We start from the raw sequence: 10190 nt of genomic DNA on the forward strand, positions 1-10190 counted from the left end.
AATGCACCGCAGTAAGTACGATTTACCGGTAGCTATGATGGTAACATGTTGAAGCTCCTCTTTGGCAGCTTTCACTTGAGAGGTGGCCTCCTGGCAATCTACCTTCAGCTTCTTGAGCTCGGTGGCATAATGCCTGGAAGAAACCTTCCAAGCATCACATTCAGCGACTGTGCTCTTTAGGTCCTCCTCAACCTGGGCAATCCGAGCTTGGGCAGCTAGCCAAGTTTTATGTTCCTCTGCCAACTCTTTTGCGCTTTTCCGCGTTGTAGCCTTCTCCTATTCGGCCTCTAGTAGCACTTTTTCTAGATTAGCCCGCATGCTTGCAAGGTCCTTCTCGGATGCTATTAAAGCACAAATCATACTTGGATTAATAATTAAACTGTTTTTGACAGAGAAAATTAGCAACCAATGGAATTTTCCTTACCTTGCGCCCGAGCCACCTGGTAACGAAGCAGTTGCCGATCCTCCTTGTAGTGTGCAAGTTTGGCTCTCATCTCCTCCAAGTCCGCCGTGTTATCAGCGGAAGCAAAAGAGGAGGCCTGCTTCAAAATCCAAAAAGCCAATAAAATCGAGCATACGATTCGATCCCCTAGTCGGATTCCTCGATCGAACTAGAGTCTCGGGGGCTACTGCATATTCACATTAGAATCATAATTTTTTCACAACGCTGAAGCCAGTTTTGTAAACTAGCTTTAGACTTGGGGGCTACTGGGTTATTTGCCTTTCCAAATAAATTACCGCAGACACTGGCTATACGTGGGTATACTAACAAAGCAATTTATAAATAGAAACACACGAGTAGTCGTGTGTGCTTACCTCGAAGCCTTTTGCAAGGCTGATGAACACTTCCATAATCCCAGCCTTGGCTGACTAGAATTTGAAAGAGTCGTGCCGAGGAGGTGATACGTCTCAACCGTATCTATAATTTATGAAGTATTCATGCTGTTATATTATCATTCTTGGATGTTTTACAATCATTTTATAGCAACTTTATATCATTTTTGGGACTAACCAATTGACCCAGTGCCCAGTGCCAGTTGCAGTTTTTTGCTTGTTTTTTTACATCACAGGAAATCAATATCAAACGGAGTCCAAACACCGCAAAACTTTTTGTGGATTTTTTATGGACCAGAAGACATCCAATGGGACAGAGCAGCACCCGGGGGGTGCTCCAAGGGGGGCACAACCCACCAGGGTGTGCATGGGCCTGGTGGGTTGTGCCCACCTCGGTGGCCTCCCGCCCCCTCTTCACCCTATAAATTCCCAAATATTCCAAAAACCCTCATGGAGACCCTAGATCAGAACTTCCGCCGCCGACAAGGCTCTGTTGCCACAAGAAACCAATCTACACCCTGTTCCGGTACTCCGCCGGAGGGGTAAATCATCACCGGTGGCCATTTTCATCATCCTGGTGACTACTAGATTGTACTGTTTTGGAATACTACTGTTATGTTTGCATTGCTTGCATATGTTTGCTTGTTTAATGATTCTATTTGAGGATGGGAGTATTAAATTTGCAGAGGCATTTAGTATGCAATGTTGAATATTAATTTTTGTGATTTGCTATAGTAGAGAATGATAAGGTTTTTGCATTGGTTTATACTAACTTTTCTCATGAGTTCTTGTTGAGTTTTGTGTGGATGAAGTTTTTAAGATTTAGGAAAACTGTGATATAAAAGGAATTAAGGAGACACAAAAGCTCAAACTTGGGCATCCCAAGATGATATTTCAAGAAGTCTCAAGCATCTAAGCTTGGGGATGCCCAGGTAGGCATCCCACCTTTCTTCATCAACAATTATCGCTTAGTATCGGTTGATCCTAAGTTTTGGCTTCTTCGCATGAGTTGTGCTATTCTTGGAATGTCATTTTGTTTTGTTTTGCTTGCTGTTTTAATAAAATACTTACATATGAAAGTTTCAAATAAAAGTTACCAAGACTTATATTTTGGAACGGAGGGAGTATGCTAGTAGTACAATATGTTCCTTGTACTGAAGATGAGCAGGGACATTTGCAGTGTAGAGGTCTATACGGTTGGTTGTGATGGACACTTTGAGCCTCTTTGATTCGTAGGATCTTGTAAACATAGGAATAGGATTTGTAGTGGCCTGCCCACTTGAATCCTATAAGAATAGCAAGGAAATGCGCGGAGCTGTGTCGCCTTTGAGAGTTATACTGATATTAACAGTACCGCACCTTCACTTGAAGAGAGCTGGTATCTGAAGCCTTTCTAGCCGTACCGGCAATACCAGCACATATATTCCAGCAAATTCCACTTTGCTGATTTTACTCTGATGCTTAAGGTTTTCCCGTTATATCTACACTATGATCTGTGTAGCTGCTCTATGTCGCACTAGCAGCAGTCCACTCTTGAAGCTAAACACTGCAATGACTTACAAAATTGGCACCAAGGCATTGAGTGCCATTCTGGATGCAATGTAACTCATACGCTCCCCACCTGTTGACTCTTGTTCAGAATATGATCCTAATGACTATTCTAACCTCCAGGAGTCAAAGGCAGATGGCCTGTCCTGTTCACCCATCAAGGTGCCTGTTCTAATTTGGCAATGTTTTATTGATTGCGGGTATCTTGCATATGTTGTCTTGCATTTCTTCTACTTTGTTGCACCGCTATCTGCTTAGTTTACTCATCATATATGTCGAGATACCATGCACATCCATTATCAATACATATTCCATCTGTCATCATACCATGTTTTTTCACTCAAATGCTGTTCATGTGCATCAGACATCAAAAAGGAAGAGGGTGATTGCCGAACCTGAAGGAGCACCAGCAAAGTCCTTGAAAAACATGGTGGTGCCGGAGAAATCAGACAACACCCCACTTATATTGGTTGTACAACCAGTGACAGAAAACGTAGGTCCGACTCCAGCAGACTGTACCCATACTTCACTGGCCACACCACTAGCCCAACCACACAGGACCTGCACTCCAGCAAAAGGTATACCGATTTCATTTGCCATAGCACCAGTTGTACCACAGAGAAATCCCACTCCAGCAAAAACTACAGCAAGTCCACCGGCCGAAGACCTATCCCAACTACAGAGACGGCCAATTCCTGCAGATTGGAACCCCATTCCATTTATTCCCAGTTTAAAAGACAATGCTTTCAATGTTGTTAGGGACTACGTGCATATATTCCCATCATGGGAAGATTATTGTGAAGACAAACACCATTTTCACATCTTCCTGTCCAACTTACGTGTAAGTGCTATTATTCATGGTTATTATTTTCCTATTTTCTGCTGATTGAACACATCAATGATTTACATTACATTGTTGTAACTAGGCGAGGGTCAATCTGGATAGTCATGACGAGCAAAGCTTGCTTGTGCTTTTCAAGGAAGCATTGCAGCAGTATCGGTGTTACCTGAGGAAATCACACTTTTGTGGCAAATCTATAAACGAATTTCTTGTGAAGTCTCCTGTGCTAAATTTAGAAGACATTGAATGGAAAAACCCTTGTTATGCACAGGTCTCGTTCCCAGGATGAGGTACTGTCTATGATATCGCATGACAATTTGAACTTCTACTTTTCCGCATGTGCCTTACAGATCTTTTTTGTAGGAAATCTGCTCGAAGAAGAATTCTGGTTTGAAAAGAACGACAGGATATCACAAATATGCTGCCCGCTACTTTGCTCTTGTTAGTACCTGTTGTCCTGTATCACTGTACTTGCATACATACCTGGTTCCTTATGTGACAGCAGTATGCATGATAGCTTGCTTATGAATAGTTCGCTCCAAATTATCTGATCTATATGAATGGTTACATTAGTGTAGAATATATCCAATGCCAATGTATTTTTAGCTCTGCATTGTTCTTGTAAGTACATGTTGTCCTTTATCAATGTACTTATAATGACAGGTAGTTGTTCATGTACCATCACTCTGCAGCTTATTTTCCTTTGCCCTCCATTTTCTACACATCAGATCTATATTTACTCTTACCATAAGGTTGGCACTGAAGAAGTTTAGCTGTGCATTGCTCTTGGCTGTACCTTTTGCCTGTATCGCTGCACTTACATTTATAGCTACTTGGTTATGTAGCATCACTCTTCATCTTATCTTAAATATTCGCCATTTTTTCGTATATTATCACATCTATATTTACTCTTAACAAAATGTAGAATAAAGGTAATGCTTATGAAGAAGATTCCGTGGTAAACTTCTTGAATTGCCCCCCCCCCATCAGCATGGACAAGGCCTTTATAGAGCCTGTCTTCACCAATAATGTAAGTTTGTCCATCTCAAGCCTTCAAACTTTGTTGTATATATTTGGTTAGGCATGACTGCAACAACTGTTTATTTTTGGTGTTTGCATCAAATTGCATGTTTAAAGTTTATTATGTAGTTCATAAACAAAAGTTTGTCCTTTCTCAATTTAAGTTTTCAGTTGTACAACCAAGTTCCTTATTCATACCATGTAAATTATACTATACAGAGCAAGTGATCTTCTTTTGTACTACATGTATGCTTCTGTTCTTCATCCGTAATCCAGTGGTGTGGTGAACCTACCCACTACAGCACAATGTCATATTCTGCAATGTCTTAACTATGAACAATGTCATATCATTCTACTACTCTCTCCGTCCGAAAATACTTGTCATTAAAATGGATGTATCTAGATGTATTTTAGTTCTAGACACATCCATTTTGATGACAAGTAATTCCGGAGGAGGGAGTATTATTTAAACCGTCTCTATATTTGCCAATCTGAAATGGGATAAATTGACAGCACACTAACCATTGATACTTATGAGTTCTTGATCTGTAATCCAGTGGTGTCGTGAAGCTGCCAACTCCTTCACAATGTCATTTCCTGCCATGTCTTGACCTGAACAATACCATATTGTGTTAATGCAATTTTAAACTGTGTCACTTTATTCGTCATTAAGAAATGTGATGAATTGTCAGCACTGATACTTTTATGAGCAAAACCCGTCATCTGTCTGCTTGTTTATCTTTCAGAGTGAGGAAGATTTAAGTGTTGAAGAAGCGCAGTCTCATCATCTTGCTCAGCTGCTTGCGCTGCAGCTCCCTAGCAGGGCTAACCTTTCTTGAACTCTATTGAAGTGCTGTTGGTTTTGTATATTATTTTGTCGGCATGTTTATTTGCACTGGTGGCGATCTTTGATGCCCAGTGTATGTAATCTGCTATCTGCTTGTGCTTTATTATCATAGTGGCGAACTTTGATGCCTAGTGGATGTAATATGCTATAATTTCTTTGTTGTATAGTCTAGGTTTTTTCTTATTCACGATGCTGCAGTTATTTTACATTTTATATATCATGTCTTCGCAGTAAACCGGCCAAACCGTAAAATTACGGTACATAATCGGGCCATCATGCAATCACGATGTAGGTTGGGCCTAAAACGTGCCAAACATCTAACGGGCCGGCAGCAGCCTGAAATGAACCCCAGCCCATGATTGTGCGAATCAAATCACGGGCTTTTAATAGGCCAAAATTGTCTTGGTCCTTGTTTGGCCCAATCAGATATCAGCTGCGAGCAGGCCGGATGCAAACCGGGCCATAGTTAGGCCCAACTATATGACGAGCATTTAATAGACCAAAATTAATATAGGGCTGAAATGTTAAACGGGTCCTTAAGAGGCCAAAACTAATGTCAGGCCGAATTACTAAGTGGGCCTCTAGAAAGTGGGCCCAAAAGCATAGTGTCCAGTTGACGGACCGAATCTGATATGGGCCATAATTGAGCCCATAGCCTCTTAAAGGGTCGTACCTGATCTGGGCCATAATTTGGCCCGGAACGTGGTAGGCTTTTAACGGGCCGGATCTCATATGGGCCACTATTAGGCCCGGAACATGGTAGGCCATTAATGGACCGGATCAAATATGGGCCGGCATTTGGCCCAAAACATGGCAGCCAGTTAATGGGCCGGCCTACTAGGGTCCTCAAATTCTTGTGGGCCTACAGCTGGGCCGGCCCATTAATGTCGGCGAAATCTCGTGGGCCTTTAGCCGGGCCGGCCCATTATGTTCCGCAAGAATCTTGTGGGCCTTTACCTGGGCCGGCCCATTATGGCACACAAAAATCTTGTGGGCCTTCACCTGGGCCGACCCATTATGGCCCACAAAATCTTGTGGGCCGTTAGCTGGGCCAGCCCATTATGGTTCGCAAAATCTCGTGGGCCTTTAGTTGGGCCGGCCCATTATGGTCTGCAAAATCTTGTGGGCCTTTAGTTGGGCCGGCCCATTTAAACTTGATGGGCCGGTCCATGTGTCAACATATCATAGGCTCGTCTCGCCCATTGGATGAGTGACACCTGTGCCAGCGCGGACCTGACACGTGTCTCCTCTAGCCAATGATGATTTTACACGTGGAAAATGCCCATTGGTCGGGGCTGTTAACGGGTTATCGGATCCAAAACCCGAACCGATAGCTTAACGGCGTTCCGTTACGATGGATGCCACGTGTCGGTCACCCTTGACGAAAGCACTTCTGTGACGCGCGATTTATCATCATGGAAGTGGACACTTTCGTGATGATAATTTTGGTAATGTCATGGAACACTTCTACGAGAGCACAAGTATGACTATCTTGATTCTGTCATAAATTTGTCATGGATGTACATGCATGACAAAAAACGTGACCTACTATGATAAACACGTATCATCACGGAAGTGTATTTTTTTTGTAGTGATTCCTCAACTGTTGATTGGTACCTGGTACCTTCAAACATCCAGACTATCCTCCCATCTGGGTAGATATGAGCTATGGAGTAGAACTGCATAATGAGCTCATAATTCCACTTTGTGAGCTTCTGCCCAACAAAGTCTACTACTCCACAAGACTTGAAATTCTCATAGACTCCAGGATAGTGCTCTTCATTCTTCTTGATATAGTCCCAATCAACCCATCTCATGTCACAGACTATGGGTTTCTTGTCAAGCAGCACCATCTCATAGAAATCCTGCTGTTCCTTAGTATGGAACATGTAGTCCACAGCAGTGCTTCTCCTGATAGCATAGGGGTCAGTCAATCTCCACTATCTCAGACATGCATCCTTCCTGAGCTTCATGTCTTCTACAACTGGGTGAGCATCATTATGATCTGGGATCTTGGACTTCAGCTTTCTCAAAACAAGTGAGTCTTCATCTTCTTCTTCAGCTGCTTCAGGCACTGGGGCTTTGTTCTTCTCTGTAGCTGGAATACTCCTGGTGTTCCTCTTGGGTGCAGACTTGGGTTTTGGAGCAGCAGCCTTGGGAGCATCTTTGGGCTTAGATGCAGCAGCCCCTGATCTTATAGCATCTCCCATTAGCTGTTGAGCTTTAGGTGCTGGTGCAGCAACCTCTTCCTCTTCATCTTCCATCATTGAGGGCTTTCCAACAACTCTGGCCATGGTCTTCTTGACCCTTTCTTTCCTTTTATTCTCTACCACAACCTGTTCTTTGGGTTCAGATCCCAAAGTTTCTTGAGTGGATGCTCTGGCCTTTGACATAGGAACTCTCTTGGCAGGAACCTTTGTCTTCATTCCTGGCTTGGTGGTGGCCGATGTGCCATATTCCTTCTTCAACACTTTCTTCTTGGAAGTGGCCTCATCCTCAACAGCCACATAGTCCTCATCCTCAGAATTTGAGGTCTTCTTCTTTCTGGCCCTGGTGGCTGCCTTAGGCAGATTGCTGGGTGTGCTCCTGCTGCCATCATCATAGCTGCCAGAGGGACTAGTGACCTCACTCATCTGAACTTGCTCCTCAGACATGTTCTGACTGTCACTCTGATCTGACATGGCGCAAACTCTGACAACAGACCCTGTGAATAGATGTAGATGAGGTAGAGTGGATGAGCATCACAAAGTGCAGAGGTTTTTGCAAAATAATTGAGTCAAAAACTTAGTTTTAGTTTTCCACAGAAAGCATTTCGGAGCTACCGATTTGTAAACTCGGTGATACCGAAGCGGCTTTTGGAGCCTAAACTTGTGAACTCGGTCAGACGGAGTCACAGTTCGGTGGCACCGAGACTGCTAGGGTTTCACAAAGTATTGAACTCGGTCATACCGATTTGCAATTCTCGGTCAGACCGAGAATCACGTGTGCACTGGCCTGAGCCAAATCGGTGGGACCGATTTCTACAACTCGGTCGGTCCGGGATGAGTTCGGCGGAAACCTAACCCTAAATTTTCAATCCAAAACTAATCTACGGAGTGCTTTCGCCGGATAGGAAGATCTCAATCGTGGCAAGATACATGGCAATGCAATGTGCTGGGACTCGGAGTTAGGAATAGCACAAAGATTCAAGTCCATACCCTAGTTCGATGATGGACTTGCTACGGCGGCAACGACGGAGCTGAATCCCGTTGACGGCGGCAGAGACCAGCGGCGGGAGGTCGCTGGCGACAAGGAGGACGATCTGGAGACCCGAGGAGGCAGAGCAGGCAGTGCGCGGGCGAAGAAGTTCGGAAAATTTTCCAAATTTTGGCCCGGGGGTATATATAGCCTGACCCTGTCGGTGTGACCGAGTGGAACAACTCGGTGGCACCGAGATGCATAACTGCAAGCAGTTACGGCAACTCGATGTGACCGAAAAGTTCAAATCGGTTGCACCGAGATTGAAAACCTAGATCAACTTAGTGATCTTGGTATGACCGAAATAGATGGACCGATCAGACCAAAAAGCACAAAGAGGTTTTGGAAGTTTAAGTCTATGACGAATCGGGGACTCCGAGTGCTCCTCACACAGAGTGGTTCGAATCTGACTTGATCAAACTTTGTGATGTAGCATGAATAGAGTTTGAGACAAGAAAAGCATAGATAGCTAGAGAAGGTTCTTAGGCATCCTTGTCCATCCACTTGGCAAAAGAAAAGAAACCAAACAATCAAAACTAAAAGTGGATGTCCTCGAATGAGTAAAATATGCAACCAACATGCTCACACAATAAAATGGCAAATGAAATATGTGGCAAAGCATGCACAACCATTCTAGCATCTATCAAGCAATTGGCGATGACTAGGTCATCTATATATGAGTATATTGACTTAGGAGTCAAATGAGAACATTTGATCATAGGTCATACTCATCGTTTAAGCACAAGTGGGGTTACCACTTTTACATAAAGCATTGTTGTGTTCACACCATTAGAGTTGCTTTAGCTCAATTCTTAGAGTAAAGCTCCCCCTAGATGTGAGATCCCCCCTTAGAGGGATGAACTAACCTTGTGTTTTGTCGATGATGACTTCATGTAGGTGTTGAAGATGTGGATGCTCAATGTTGATGTAGATCATTTGGAGCAATCCTTTGGAGTGAGTTGCACTTTCAATACCTACACGGGTTAGTCCCACAAGGAACAAACAGGGATATCCATAGACATAGAGTGATGCACACACAAGATGATGTCCATGAAAGCATTAGGTTACCTTGTCCCTTGTCTTACCAACAAGAGGGTTTGTGACTCCTTGAACTAGTGCAAGATGTGAAAGTTGATTGCACTTGTCCTTGCCAAAATGATATGAGTGAAATATGTTGGCGGAGTCACCCTCAAGAACTCTCTAGTTCTTCATCTTCGGGATCCACATCATCTTGATGGGAATCCTTGGAGTTGTAGTTGTACTTGATGAAGTAGAACTTGACGTAGTCTTGGGAACCCACTTGACCAAGGCCTTAGGAGCTTCTTCAAATGCATCAATCTCCTCTTGAAGCTTGTCCTTGCCTTTTTTCTTATGGTCTTGTGGTGGAAGATCATCTTGAGCTTGTGTCCCTTTGAAGGAAGTAGGATCATACTTCTCTTGTTGAGGAACAAACTTCGTCTTGGGGTATTGATCTTCTTCCCACTCAACTCCATTGGCATTGAACTTTTGTTCAAAACCAACACCTTGGTTCTTCCGATGCCTTCCTTGCTAGCGTACAATTTCCTCGAATTGCTTACTCCCGGCAAGGCTCTTGTAAACACCTTTCTCTATAATTCCCTTCAATAAGCTATTTTCTTGCTCAAGTGTAACTTGGCTAAGAGAATCATTAGTGGAATCAAGAGAACTACTAGAAGCAACAACATTGGATTTAACATGATTATTGTTACTGCTAGAGGAAGAATCTTTCTTGTTCTTGTTACTAGACCTGACTTGAGGCATATAAGTAGATAAGAGTAAACGCTTGGCAATGTAAGAAGAAATTTTCTTGCGAAGATCATCATTGATTGCCTTTAAGAACTCATG

Source organism: Triticum dicoccoides, chromosome 1B (assembly GCF_002162155.2).
Source record: "Triticum dicoccoides isolate Atlit2015 ecotype Zavitan chromosome 1B, WEW_v2.0, whole genome shotgun sequence".
NCBI classification, from domain to species: domain Eukaryota; kingdom Viridiplantae; phylum Streptophyta; class Magnoliopsida; order Poales; family Poaceae; genus Triticum; species Triticum dicoccoides.